The 12,649-nt window shown below is 46.0% G+C and overlaps 4 non-coding genes across 4 annotated transcripts; all 4 read left to right on the top strand.

Moving 5' to 3' along the window:
* The first annotated feature begins 4,375 nt into the window (after positions 1-4,375).
* On the top strand, positions 4,376-4,449 carry trnan-guu (transfer RNA asparagine (anticodon GUU)). Its single transcript has one exon. It is a non-coding gene; the product is annotated as a tRNA-Asn (tRNA).
* Positions 4,450-6,913: 2,464 nt separating this feature from the next.
* Positions 6,914-6,987, top strand: trnan-guu (transfer RNA asparagine (anticodon GUU)). The gene has a single exon. It is a non-coding gene; the product is annotated as a tRNA-Asn (tRNA).
* Positions 6,988-9,448: 2,461 nt separating this feature from the next.
* On the top strand, positions 9,449-9,523 carry trnan-guu (transfer RNA asparagine (anticodon GUU)). Its single transcript has one exon. It is a non-coding gene; the product is annotated as a tRNA-Asn (tRNA).
* A 2,460-nt stretch (positions 9,524-11,983) lies between these two features.
* On the top strand, positions 11,984-12,057 carry trnan-guu (transfer RNA asparagine (anticodon GUU)). Its single transcript has one exon. It is a non-coding gene; the product is annotated as a tRNA-Asn (tRNA).
* Positions 12,058-12,649: the final 592 nt, after the last annotated feature.

Below are 12,649 nucleotides of genomic sequence, written 5' to 3' on the forward strand. Positions count from 1 at the left end.
TCCTCTCCTGTTCACTAAATCTCCCTTTGGTGGGGTGCACTCTGCTGCATTAAAGCCTAGCTTGGTGGCTAGGAGGACCACCAGTCCTCATCCTCTGTGAGGAGGAGGCTACCACCACCTCCATGCCACAGCCTGGTGTATCCTCAGCATCTGGGTATGTCAAAGCACATTTATTTGTAGTAACATTAGTTGCTATTAAGAAATATTATTGTGTGATTTGTGCTTTCTGGGTTCTTATATTTCTCATCTCTGTTTTCCCCCCAGGCTGTGGTTGATGCTGGTGTGCCAGGCATAGACAGAGTTGACAGCTTGGCAGAGTATCTGGTGGAGCTGAGGAAGCAGTCCTCTCTAGCCCTCACCAGTCAGCAGGTCAGATGTTTGTGTGTGCTTCTGTGCCTGTCATACATGTCCACGCTTATATTTTCTTTTCTCATGTGCCTGTGTTGTCATTCTGCTCTCTCTCAGGTCAGCACCATTGTTGTGTCGTGGCAGAACCTTCTGGACTACGGCAAGCAAAGGGTGGTGTTTGCTGCCAGGCACCAGAGCAGGCTGAATACAGGCAGGTTTAGGTCGCCAGAGAAGAGGCAGGACTTTACACCCGGGGTGGAGAGCGACAAGCGCTCACCACTACTGCACCACTGGCTCACTGGCCAGATTGCTGTCGTCTAGTGGAAATGATCTTCATTAGGCTCTGTGCTATCCACCGTAGTCCCAAGAAAAGGGGGACAAGCACATTTTCCAGATGGGACCACATCTTGGAGGATTACCGTAAAATAAGGCAGCTTATTCTGTGTAATGGGGCTGTCATGCAGCAGACTAGTATGCAGCTGGTGGACATTAACCACACTACTCTGGTGCAGTGGCACAACAAGAGGGTGAAGAGGCAGGACAGTATGGTACTGATGCAGGTGCTGGACCTCCCCAGTCGTGGCAGCTGACCCTCTGCCCCATGCAAATGTGCCCCCAGCATCTGCCCCAGCCTGTCCTTCTCCTGCCTCTGTGACTACTGCTGCTCCTGCACGTACACTGCAGCGTGAAGTACTGCACAACACGTGTAAGAAGTGTGGACAGTACAGGACAGCAGAAACTGGGCACAGCCAGTACAAGGGGACAGTCTACTGCCCGAAAGTAGAGACTGTCCCAAAAGAGCAGTGGCTGGACAACATAAAACAAAAAAAGTAATATGAGAGAGGCATAGATGACCCCTCGGACAAATACCCTCAGCACTGTGCCAGACCTATTTTTATAAATAATTGTTTTTGTTATAATTTATTACTCTGTAAAATGCTTGAGACAACTATAAATAAAGTTTGGTAAAGTGAGTAATGTATTGTTTTCTGTGTGTTTTTGTGTTGAGATTAGAGTCTGTTAAGTGCTGTGTACATGAGAAGTCTTTGCTTAATGCTGTTGTGTGGGCGTGTAGAGGGCGATGATGGATCTCACCACACACCACAAATGCAGACATAAAAATATCAATATATCAGTAACGTAAGGTTAATAATCGGCAAAATCGGTGTTAAAGTGATGTCCAGTTACACATTTTTTTAAATCAGTCCAAATCTAATGCATTAATATTTGGCGTTTGTGGGACTCGAACCGGGAACCTTGGGGTCGAAGCATAAATTAATATAAAAATGAAAAACAGGTTTAAAATCATTTATGTCCAAATAAAAATCATCTCTTCCCTTCTCTCACGTTTTTCTCATTTTTCTCCTCTTCTTCCTTCTTTTTCCTCATTTTTTCCTCATTTTTTCCTTCTTTTTCCCTCTTCCCCCTTCTTCCCCCTTCTTCCCCCCTTCTTTCCTTTCTTCCCCCCCCATGACAGACTATTGTTCCCCAGCTTTGGTGCAATCGGCCAGCGCGTTTGGCTGTTAACCGAAAGGTTGGTGGTTCGAGCCCACCCAGGGACGCTCAAAGATGCGCGTACCTTTTTTAATGATGACACATTCATAAAGCATGAGGCCACACCCGCTGGTGACCTGTCCAGGGTGTACCCTGCCTCTCAGCGGTAGATAGCTGGGATAGGCTCCGGCCCCCATGGCCGGAGTGTAGAGGTTGTCACATTCGCCTCACATGCAACATTAGAAACAGCTGTAACTGATCAGTGTGATTGCTGCAAGGGCAGCACTGCAGGACAGAGCAGGTTCACATAATGGATGGATGGATGGATTCAACAACAAAGGAAAAAATAATCTTTCACCAAAAGAACTTACAATAACAGAAGAGTTATATAGTTAGATGGTATAAATGAAAAAAATGGGGTGAATGCACTTTATAATAGCTACATCTTTTTAAGTCCTAATTAACCATGAATAAGTACTTAATCCATCATGAGAAAAGCATTTATTAAACATAACTCATACATTAAAACAATTAATTATTGATATACTCCCGGTGGTTACTCATTGTTTGTTGTTTGTTCAGAATACCGACTTTGACCTCGAAATTCTGTTTTCATCTCAGAATACCGACTTTGACCCCAGAATTCTGAATTTCATCATATTCTGACTTTGATCACAGTATTCTATATTCTGTAGGTTACCCTGGCAACCTTGTGTCAATTTAGGTCACCAGGGCAACCTTGTGTAACTATAGGTTACAATGGTAACCGTGTCACAGGAGAGTGGTAGCAGTCGCATATTATTTTGTAAAGGCCAAAAAAAAAAATCGGATCTCACCAAAAAAATCCGATTTGGCCATTAAGACCTGCAGTCTGAGCGTATTTTCTAAAGCAAAGTCGTGGGTTCGAGCCCCACGCTGGGCGGGTAGCTTTTGTCGCAGTGATCTGTACATGAAAACACAGAGATAGAGATAACTGAGAGCTGAGAACAACTGCTCTTCCTCATTCTCAGCCTGTGTCTCGCTTAAGTCGTCACAGCCCAGTGTCCCTGTGACATCGCTTCCTGTTTAAAGATGTAACCTGTTAGTTAACTGATACCTGTCATCTTTCCGGCATCTAACCCTACCACAACCTTGCGCACCGCTACAACCTGTTCACCCACACTTAAGCACCCCTCCCCGGGCTAAACCAAGCAAAGCGGACTGGGAAAATCCTCGTGCCCCTGGTACTGTAAATGCAGGTTTGTGTGGTGGAGGACCTCAGTGGGTGGGTCTGTGTGGAACTCATAAAACAATGGCTCTAATTACCTCATACTTACCAGCGTCGGTCTGACTGGCTGTGTGTGGTGTGTCCAACGACTGGCTAACGACTATGAGACCCCGTTTACACATAGCCGGGTATTTTGAAAAACGAATATTTCCTTCCCTCCGTTTTCCAAAACAACATCGTGCACACATCATCGTCTTCAAAAAAGTTTCCGTTAACATTACCACGCATAAATGCGTCCCCAAGAGTGATCACGACCACGCCGAGCCTGTGAATGGCAGTGTAGGAAGAAGGAGAAAGCCGTGCAGGCCAATCTGAAGCCTCGTCGCAGTCTGGCAATTTGAGTCAAAAGTTGATCCAAAGTTGCTGAGCCTGGAGACCTAACATGTCTCTGCTCCTCTACACAGTAAGAGGAGCTGCATTTGCAAATGCAAACACGTAAAAAGTGCTGACACCAAGAGGAATGCAAACGCTACCCGGAATGCTTCCATTACTAGACTACAGCCTACTCTGGCAGCCGTACTACAGAAAAAAAGGTCGCACCAACTGACGCGCCGACTGCCGTTTTTGTCAGTTCACATTGAAACGCGAATACGCCGTTTTCCAAAATCTCCACTTTTGCCAGAGTTTTTTGGAAAGATTCGTTTTCAGAGGCAAAAACTCCAGTTATGTGCAAATGAAAGGCAGGAACGAAGGGAAAAGTCCCCGTTTTTCAAAATACTGTGTATGTGTAAGCGGGGTCTGAGATTACAGGAGGGGGACTGGTGGACAGCCCATTGTTCTTGCTGTGAACATGTGACTTGGAGTGAAAGTTCCTGGGAATGGATGGAAGCTGCATTGTATGTTGTAGAAAGATGATGTCTGAGTCCACCACCTCTGTTAAGGGAAGGTTTTTCCAGCTTGAAGTGATGTAGTGTGTCTCCCACCCGTGGTGTCAGGATTTCAGCCAAGTGCTCAGCCACATTGTATGTGAGTAAGTGTGGCGATGATATACTTGACCTGCACTTCCAGGATCCTCCTGCAGCTTCTGGCAGTTTGTCAAAAAGTGATTGTGCTTCTTAGAAGAGGACGGCATAAAACTTGACAGAACCCTAAAGATGTGCTCGTTAGCAGAGGATGGTTTCGATCCATCGACCTCTGGGTTATGGGCCCTGCTGTATCCATCAGGGCGCTCGGTCGCACCATGGTTTTCGGTGCATGCGGGAAGTTCAGGTACAGGCTCATGCTGGAAGTACAGGGTCAAGTGTATCATCATCAGGCGGACACGAGGTCTCTGTGGCGCAATCGGCCAGCGCGTTCGGCTGTTAACCGAAAGGTTGGTGGTTCGAGCCCACCCAGGGACGCTCAAAGATGCGCGTACCTTTTTTAATGATGACACATTCATAAAGCATGAGGCCACACCCGCTGGTGACCTGTCCAGGGTGTACCCTGCCTCTCAGCGGTAGATAGCTGGGATAGGCTCCGGCCCCCATGGCCGGAGTGTAGAGGTTGTCACATTCGCCTCACATGCAACATTAGAAACAGCTGTAACTGATCAGTGTGATTGCTGCAAGGGCAGCACTGCAGGACAGAGCAGGTTCACATAATGGATGGATGGATGGATTCAACAACAAAGGAAAAAATAATCTTTCACCAAAAGAACTTACAATAACAGAAGAGTTATATAGTTAGATGGTATAAATGAAAAAAATGGGGTGAATGCACTTTATAATAGCTACATCTTTTTAAGTCCTAATTAACCATGAATAAGTACTTAATCCATCATGAGAAAAGCATTTATTAAACATAACTCATACATTAAAACAATTAATTATTGATATACTCCCGGTGGTTACTCATTGTTTGTTGTTTGTTCAGAATACCGACTTTGACCTCGAAATTCTGTTTTCATCTCAGAATACCGACTTTGACCCCAGAATTCTGAATTTCATCATATTCTGACTTTGATCACAGTATTCTATATTCTGTAGGTTACCCTGGCAACCTTGTGTCAATTTAGGTCACCAGGGCAACCTTGTGTAACTATAGGTTACAATGGTAACCGTGTCACAGGAGAGTGGTAGCAGTCGCATATTATTTTGTAAAGGCCAAAAAAAAAAATCGGATCTCACCAAAAAAATCCGATTTGGCCATTAAGACCTGCAGTCTGAGCGTATTTTCTAAAGCAAAGTCGTGGGTTCGAGCCCCACGCTGGGCGGGTAGCTTTTGTCGCAGTGATCTGTACATGAAAACACAGAGATAGAGATAACTGAGAGCTGAGAACAACTGCTCTTCCTCATTCTCAGCCTGTGTCTCGCTTAAGTCGTCACAGCCCAGTGTCCCTGTGACATCGCTTCCTGTTTAAAGATGTAACCTGTTAGTTAACTGATACCTGTCATCTTTCCGGCATCTAACCCTACCACAACCTTGCGCACCGCTACAACCTGTTCACCCACACTTAAGCACCCCTCCCCGGGCTAAACCAAGCAAAGCGGACTGGGAAAATCCTCGTGCCCCTGGTACTGTAAATGCAGGTTTGTGTGGTGGAGGACCTCAGTGGGTGGGTCTGTGTGGAACTCATAAAACAATGGCTCTAATTACCTCATACTTACCAGCGTCGGTCTGACTGGCTGTGTGTGGTGTGTCCAACGACTGGCTAACGACTATGAGACCCCGTTTACACATAGCCGGGTATTTTGAAAAACGAATATTTCCTTCCCTCCGTTTTCCAAAACAACATCGTGCACACATCATCGTCTTCAAAAAAGTTTCCGTTAACATTACCACGCATAAATGCGTCCCCAAGAGTGATCACGACCACGCCGAGCCTGTGAATGGCAGTGTAGGAAGAAGGAGAAAGCCGTGCAGGCCAATCTGAAGCCTCGTCGCAGTCTGGCAATTTGAGTCAAAAGTTGATCCAAAGTTGCTGAGCCTGGAGACCTAACATGTCTCTGCTCCTCTACACAGTAAGAGGAGCTGCATTTGCAAATGCAAACACGTAAAAAGTGCTGACACCAAGAGGAATGCAAACGCTACCCGGAATGCTTCCATTACTAGACTACAGCCTACTCTGGCAGCCGTACTACAGAAAAAAAGGTCGCACCAACTGACGCGCCGACTGCCGTTTTTGTCAGTTCACATTGAAACGCGAATACGCCGTTTTCCAAAATCTCCACTTTTGCCAGAGTTTTTTGGAAAGATTCGTTTTCAGAGGCAAAAACTCCAGTTATGTGCAAATGAAAGGCAGGAACGAAGGGAAAAGTCCCCGTTTTTCAAAATACTGTGTATGTGTAAGCGGGGTCTGAGATTACAGGAGGGGGACTGGTGGACAGCCCATTGTTCTTGCTGTGAACATGTGACTTGGAGTGAAAGTTCCTGGGAATGGATGGAAGCTGCATTGTATGTTGTAGAAAGATGATGTCTGAGTCCACCACCTCTGTTAAGGGAAGGTTTTTCCAGCTTGAAGTGATGTAGTGTGTCTCCCACCCGTGGTGTCAGGATTTCAGCCAAGTGCTCAGCCACATTGTATGTGAGTAAGTGTGGCGATGATATACTTGACCTGCACTTCCAGGATCCTCCTGCAGCTTCTGGCAGTTTGTCAAAAAGTGATTGTGCTTCTTAGAAGAGGACGGCATAAAACTTGACAGAAACCTAAAGATGTGCTCGTTAGCAGAGGATGGTTTCGATCCATCGACCTCTGGGTTATGGGCCCTGCTGTATCCATCAGGGCGCTCGGTCGCACCATGGTTTTCGGTGCATGCGGGAAGTTCAGGTACAGGCTCATGCTGGAAGTACGGGTCAAGTGTATCATCATCAGGCGGACACGAGGTCTCTGTGGCGCAATCGGCCAGCGCGTTCGGCTGTTAACCGAAAGGTTGGTGGTTCGAGCCCACCCAGGGACGCTCAAAGATGCGCGTACCTTTTTTAATGATGACACATTCATAAAGCATGAGGCCACACCCGCTGGTGACCTGTCCAGGGTGTACCCTGCCTCTCAGCGGTAGATAGCTGGGATAGGCTCCGGCCCCCATGGCCGGAGTGTAGAGGTTGTCACATTCGCCTCACATGCAACATTAGAAACAGCTGTAACTGATCAGTGTGATTGCTGCAAGGGCAGCACTGCAGGACAGAGCAGGTTCACATAATGGATGGATGGATGGATTCAACAACAAAGGAAAAAATAATCTTTCACCAAAAGAACTTACAATAACAGAAGAGTTATATAGTTAGATGGTATAAATGAAAAAAATGGGGTGAATGCACTTTATAATAGCTACATCTTTTTAAGTCCTAATTAACCATGAATAAGTACTTAATCCATCATGAGAAAAGCATTTATTAAACATAACTCATACATTAAAACAATTAATTATTGATATACTCCCGGTGGTTACTCATTGTTTGTTGTTTGTTCAGAATACCGACTTTGACCTCGAAATTCTGTTTTCATCTCAGAATACCGACTTTGACCCCAGAATTCTGAATTTCATCATATTCTGACTTTGATCACAGTATTCTATATTCTGTAGGTTACCCTGGCAACCTTGTGTCAATTTAGGTCACCAGGGCAACCTTGTGTAACTATAGGTTACAATGGTAACCGTGTCACAGGAGAGTGGTAGCAGTCGCATATTATTTTGTAAAGGCCAAAAAAAAAATCGGATCTCACCAAAAAAATCCGATTTGGCCATTAAGACCTGCAGTCTGAGCGTATTTTCTAAAGCAAAGTCGTGGGTTCGAGCCCCACGCTGGGCGGGTAGCTTTTGTCGCAGTGATCTGTACATGAAAACACAGAGATAGAGATAACTGAGAGCTGAGAACAACTGCTCTTCCTCATTCTCAGCCTGTGTCTCGCTTAAGTCGTCACAGCCCAGTGTCCCTGTGACATCGCTTCCTGTTTAAAGATGTAACCTGTTAGTTAACTGATACCTGTCATCTTTCCGGCATCTAACCCTACCACAACCTTGCGCACCGCTACAACCTGTTCACCCACACTTAAGCACCCCTCCCCGGGCTAAACCAAGCAAAGCGGACTGGGAAAATCCTCGTGCCCCTGGTACTGTAAATGCAGGTTTGTGTGGTGGAGGACCTCAGTGGGTGGGTCTGTGTGGAACTCATAAAACAATGGCTCTAATTACCTCATACTTACCAGCGTCGGTCTGACTGGCTGTGTGTGGTGTGTCCAACGACTGGCTAACGACTATGAGACCCCGTTTACACATAGCCGGGTATTTTGAAAAACGAATATTTCCTTCCCTCCGTTTTCCAAAACAACATCGTGCACACATCATCGTCTTCAAAAAAGTTTCCGTTAACATTACCACGCATAAATGCGTCCCCAAGAGTGATCACGACCACGCCGAGCCTGTGAATGGCAGTGTAGGAAGAAGGAGAAAGCCGTGCAGGCCAATCTGAAGCCTCGTCGCAGTCTGGCAATTTGAGTCAAAGTTGATCCAAGTTGCTGAGCCTGGAGACCTAACATGTCTCTGCTCCTCTACACAGTAAGAGGAGCTGCATTTGCAAATGCAAACACGTAAAAAGTGCTGACACCAAGAGGAATGCAAACGCTACCCGGAATGCTTCCATTACTAGACTACAGCCTACTCTGGCAGCCGTACTACAGAAAAAAAGGTCGCACCAACTGACGCGCCGACTGCCGTTTTTGTCAGTTCACATTGAAACGCGAATACGCCGTTTTCCAAAATCTCCACTTTTGCCAGAGTTTTTTGGAAAGATTCGTTTTCAGAGGCAAAAACTCCAGTTATGTGCAAATGAAAGGCAGGAACGAAGGGAAAAGTCCCCGTTTTTCAAAATACTGTGTATGTGTAAGCGGGGTCTGAGATTACAGGAGGGGGACTGGTGGACAGCCCATTGTTCTTGCTGTGAACATGTGACTTGGAGTGAAAGTTCCTGGGAATGGATGGAAGCTGCATTGTATGTTGTAGAAAGATGATGTCTGAGTCCACCACCTCTGTTAAGGGAAGGTTTTTCCAGCTTGAAGTGATGTAGTGTGTCTCCCACCCGTGGTGTCAGGATTTCAGCCAAGTGCTCAGCCACATTGTATGTGAGTAAGTGTGGCGATGATATACTTGACCTGCACTTCCAGGATCCTCCTGCAGCTTCTGGCAGTTTGTCAAAAAGTGATTGTGCTTCTTAGAAGAGGACGGCATAAAACTTGACAGAAACCTAAAGATGTGCTCGTTAGCAGAGGATGGTTTCGATCCATCGACCTCTGGGTTATGGGCCCTGCTGTATCCATCAGGGCGCTCGGTCGCACCATGGTTTTCGGTGCATGCGGGAAGTTCAGGTACAGGCTCATGCTGGAAGTACGGGTCAAGTGTATCATCATCAGGCGGACACGAGGTCTCTGTGGCGCAATCGGCCAGCGGCGTTCGGCTGTTAACCGAAAGGTTGGTGGTTCGAGCCCACCCAGGGACGCTCAAAGATGCGCGTACCTTTTTTAATGATGACACATTCATAAAGCATGAGGCCACACCCGCTGGTGACCTGTCCAGGGTGTACCCTGCCTCTCAGCGGTAGATAGCTGGGATAGGCTCCGGCCCCCATGGCCGGAGTGTAGAGGTTGTCACATTCGCCTCACATGCAACATTAGAAACAGCTGTAACTGATCAGTGTGATTGCTGCAAGGGCAGCACTGCAGGACAGAGCAGGTTCACATAATGGATGGATGGATGGATTCAACAACAAAGGAAAAAATAATCTTTCACCAAAAGAACTTACAATAACAGAAGAGTTATATAGTTAGATGGTAATAAATGAAAAAAATGGGGTGAATGCACTTTATAATAGCTACATCTTTTTAAGTCCTAATAACCATGAATAAGTACTTAATCCATCATGAGAAAAGCATTTATTAAACATAACTCATACATTAAAACAATTAATTATTGATATACTCCCGGTGGTTACTCATTGTTTGTTGTTTGTTCAGAATACCGACTTTGACCTCGAAATTCTGTTTTCATCTCAGAATACCGACTTTGACCCCAGAATTCTGAATTTCATCATATTCTGACTTTGATCACAGTATTCTATATTCTGTAGGTTACCCTGGCAACCTTGTGTCAATTTAGGTCACCAGGGCAACCTTGTGTAACTATAGGTTACAATGGTAACCGTGTCACAGGAGAGTGGTAGCAGTCGCATATTATTTTGTAAAGGCCAAAAAAAAAAATCGGATCTCACCAAAAAATCCGATTTGGCCATTAAGACCTGCAGTCTGAGCGTATTTTCTAAAGCAAAGTCGTGGGTTCGAGCCCCACGCTGGGCGGGTAGCTTTTGTCGCAGTGATCTGTACATGAAAACACAGAGATAGAGATAACTGAGAGCTGAGAACAACTGCTCTTCCTCATTCTCAGCCTGTGTCTCGCTTAAGTCGTCACAGCCCAGTGTCCCTGTGACATCGCTTCCTGTTTTAAGATGTAACCTGTTAGTTAACTGATACCTGTCATCTTTCCGGCATCTAACCTACCACAACCTTGCGCACCGCTACAACCTGTTCACCCACACTTAAGCACCCTCCCCGGGCTAAACCAAGCAAAGCGGACTGGGAAAATCCTCGTGCCCCTGGTACTGTAAATGCAGGTTTGTGTGGTGGAGGACCTCAGTGGGTGGGTCTGTGTGGAACTCATAAAACAATGGCTCTAATTACCTCATACTTACCAAGCGTCGGTCTGACTGGCTGTGTGTGGTGTGTCCAACGACTGGCTAACGACTATGAGACCCCGTTTACACATAGCCGGGTATTTTGAAAACGAATATTTCCTTCCCTCCGTTTTCCAAAACAACATCGTGCACACATCATCGTCTTCAAAAAAGTTTCCGTTAACATTACCACGCATAAATGCGTCCCCAAGAGTGATCACGACCACAGCCGAGCCTGTGAATGGCAGTGTAGGAAGAAGGAGAAAGCCGTGCAGGCCAATCTGAAGCATCGTCGCAGTCTGGCAATTTGAGTCAAAAGTTGATCCAAAGTTGCTGAGCCTGGAGACCTAACATGTCTCTGCTCCTCTACACAGTAAGAGGAGCTGCATTTGCAAATGCAAACACGTAAAAAGTGCTGACACCAAGAGGAATGCAAACGCTACCCGGAATGCTTCCATTACTAGACTACAGCCTACTCTGGCAGCCGTACTACAGAAAAAAGGTCGCACCAACTGACGCGCCGACTGCCGTTTTTGTCAGTTCACATTGAAACGCGAATACGCCGTTTTCCAAAATCTCCACTTTTGCCAGAGTTTTTTGGAAAGATTCGTTTTCAGAGGCAAAAACTCCAGTTATGTGCAAATGAAAGGCAAGGAACGAAGGGAAAGTCCCCGTTTTTCAAAATACTGTGTATGTGTAAGCGGGGTCTGAGATTACAGGAGGGGGACTGGTGGACAGCCCATTGTTCTTGCTGTGAACATGTGACTTGGAGTGAAAGTTCCTGGGAATGGATGGAAGCTGCATTGTATGTTGTAGAAAGATGATGTCTGAGTCCACCACCTCTGTTAAGGGAAGGTTTTTCCAGCTGAAGTGATGTAGTGTGTCTCCCACCCGTGGTGTCAGGATTTCAGCCAAGTGCTCAGCCACATTGTATGTGAGTAAGTGTGGCGATGATATACTTGACCTGCACTTCCAGGATCCTCCTGCAGCTTCTGGCAGTTTGTCACAAAAGTGATTGTGCTTCTTAGAAGGGACGGCATAAAACTTGACAGAAACCTAAAGATGTGCTCGTTAGCAGAGGATGGTTTCGATCCATCGACCTCTGGGTTATGGGCCCTGCTGTATCCATCAGGGCGCTCGGTCGCACCATGGTTTTCGGTGCATGCGGGAAGTTCAGGTACAGGCTCATGCTGGAAGTACAGGTCAAGTGTATCATCATCAGGCGGACACGAGGTCTCTGTGGCGCAATCGGCCAGCGCGTTCGGCTGTTAACCGAAAGGTTGGTGGTTCGAGCCCACCCAGGGACGCTCAAAGATGCGCGTACCTTTTAATGATGACACATTCATAAAGCATGAGGCCACACCCGCTGGTGACCTGTCCAGGGTGTACCCTGCCTCTCAGCGGTAGATAGCTGGGATAGGCTCCGGCCCCATGGCCGAGTGTAGAGGTTGTCACATTCGCCTCACATGCAACATTAGAAACAGCTGTAACTGATCAGTGATTGCTGCTGCAAGGGCAGCACTGCAGGACAGAGCAGGTGCACATAATGGATGGATGGATGGATTCAACAACAAAGGAAAAATAATCTTTCACCAAAAGAACTTACAAAAACAGAAGAGTTATATAGTTAGATGGTATAAATGAAAAAATGGGGTGAATGCACTTTATAATAGCTACATCTTTTTAAGTCCTAATTAACCATGAATAAGTACTTAATCCATCATGAGAAAAGCATTTTTAAACATACTCATACATTAAAACAATTAATTATTGATATACTCCCGGGGTTACTCATTGTTTGTTGTTTGTTCAGAATACCGACTTTGACCTCGAAATTCTGTTTTCATCTCAGAATACCGACTTGACCCCAGAATTCTGAATTTCATCATATCTGACTTT

Source organism: Parambassis ranga, unplaced genomic scaffold, assembly GCF_900634625.1.
Source record: "Parambassis ranga unplaced genomic scaffold, fParRan2.1 scaffold_47_arrow_ctg1, whole genome shotgun sequence".
Classification (NCBI taxonomy): Eukaryota; Metazoa; Chordata; class Actinopteri; family Ambassidae; genus Parambassis; species Parambassis ranga.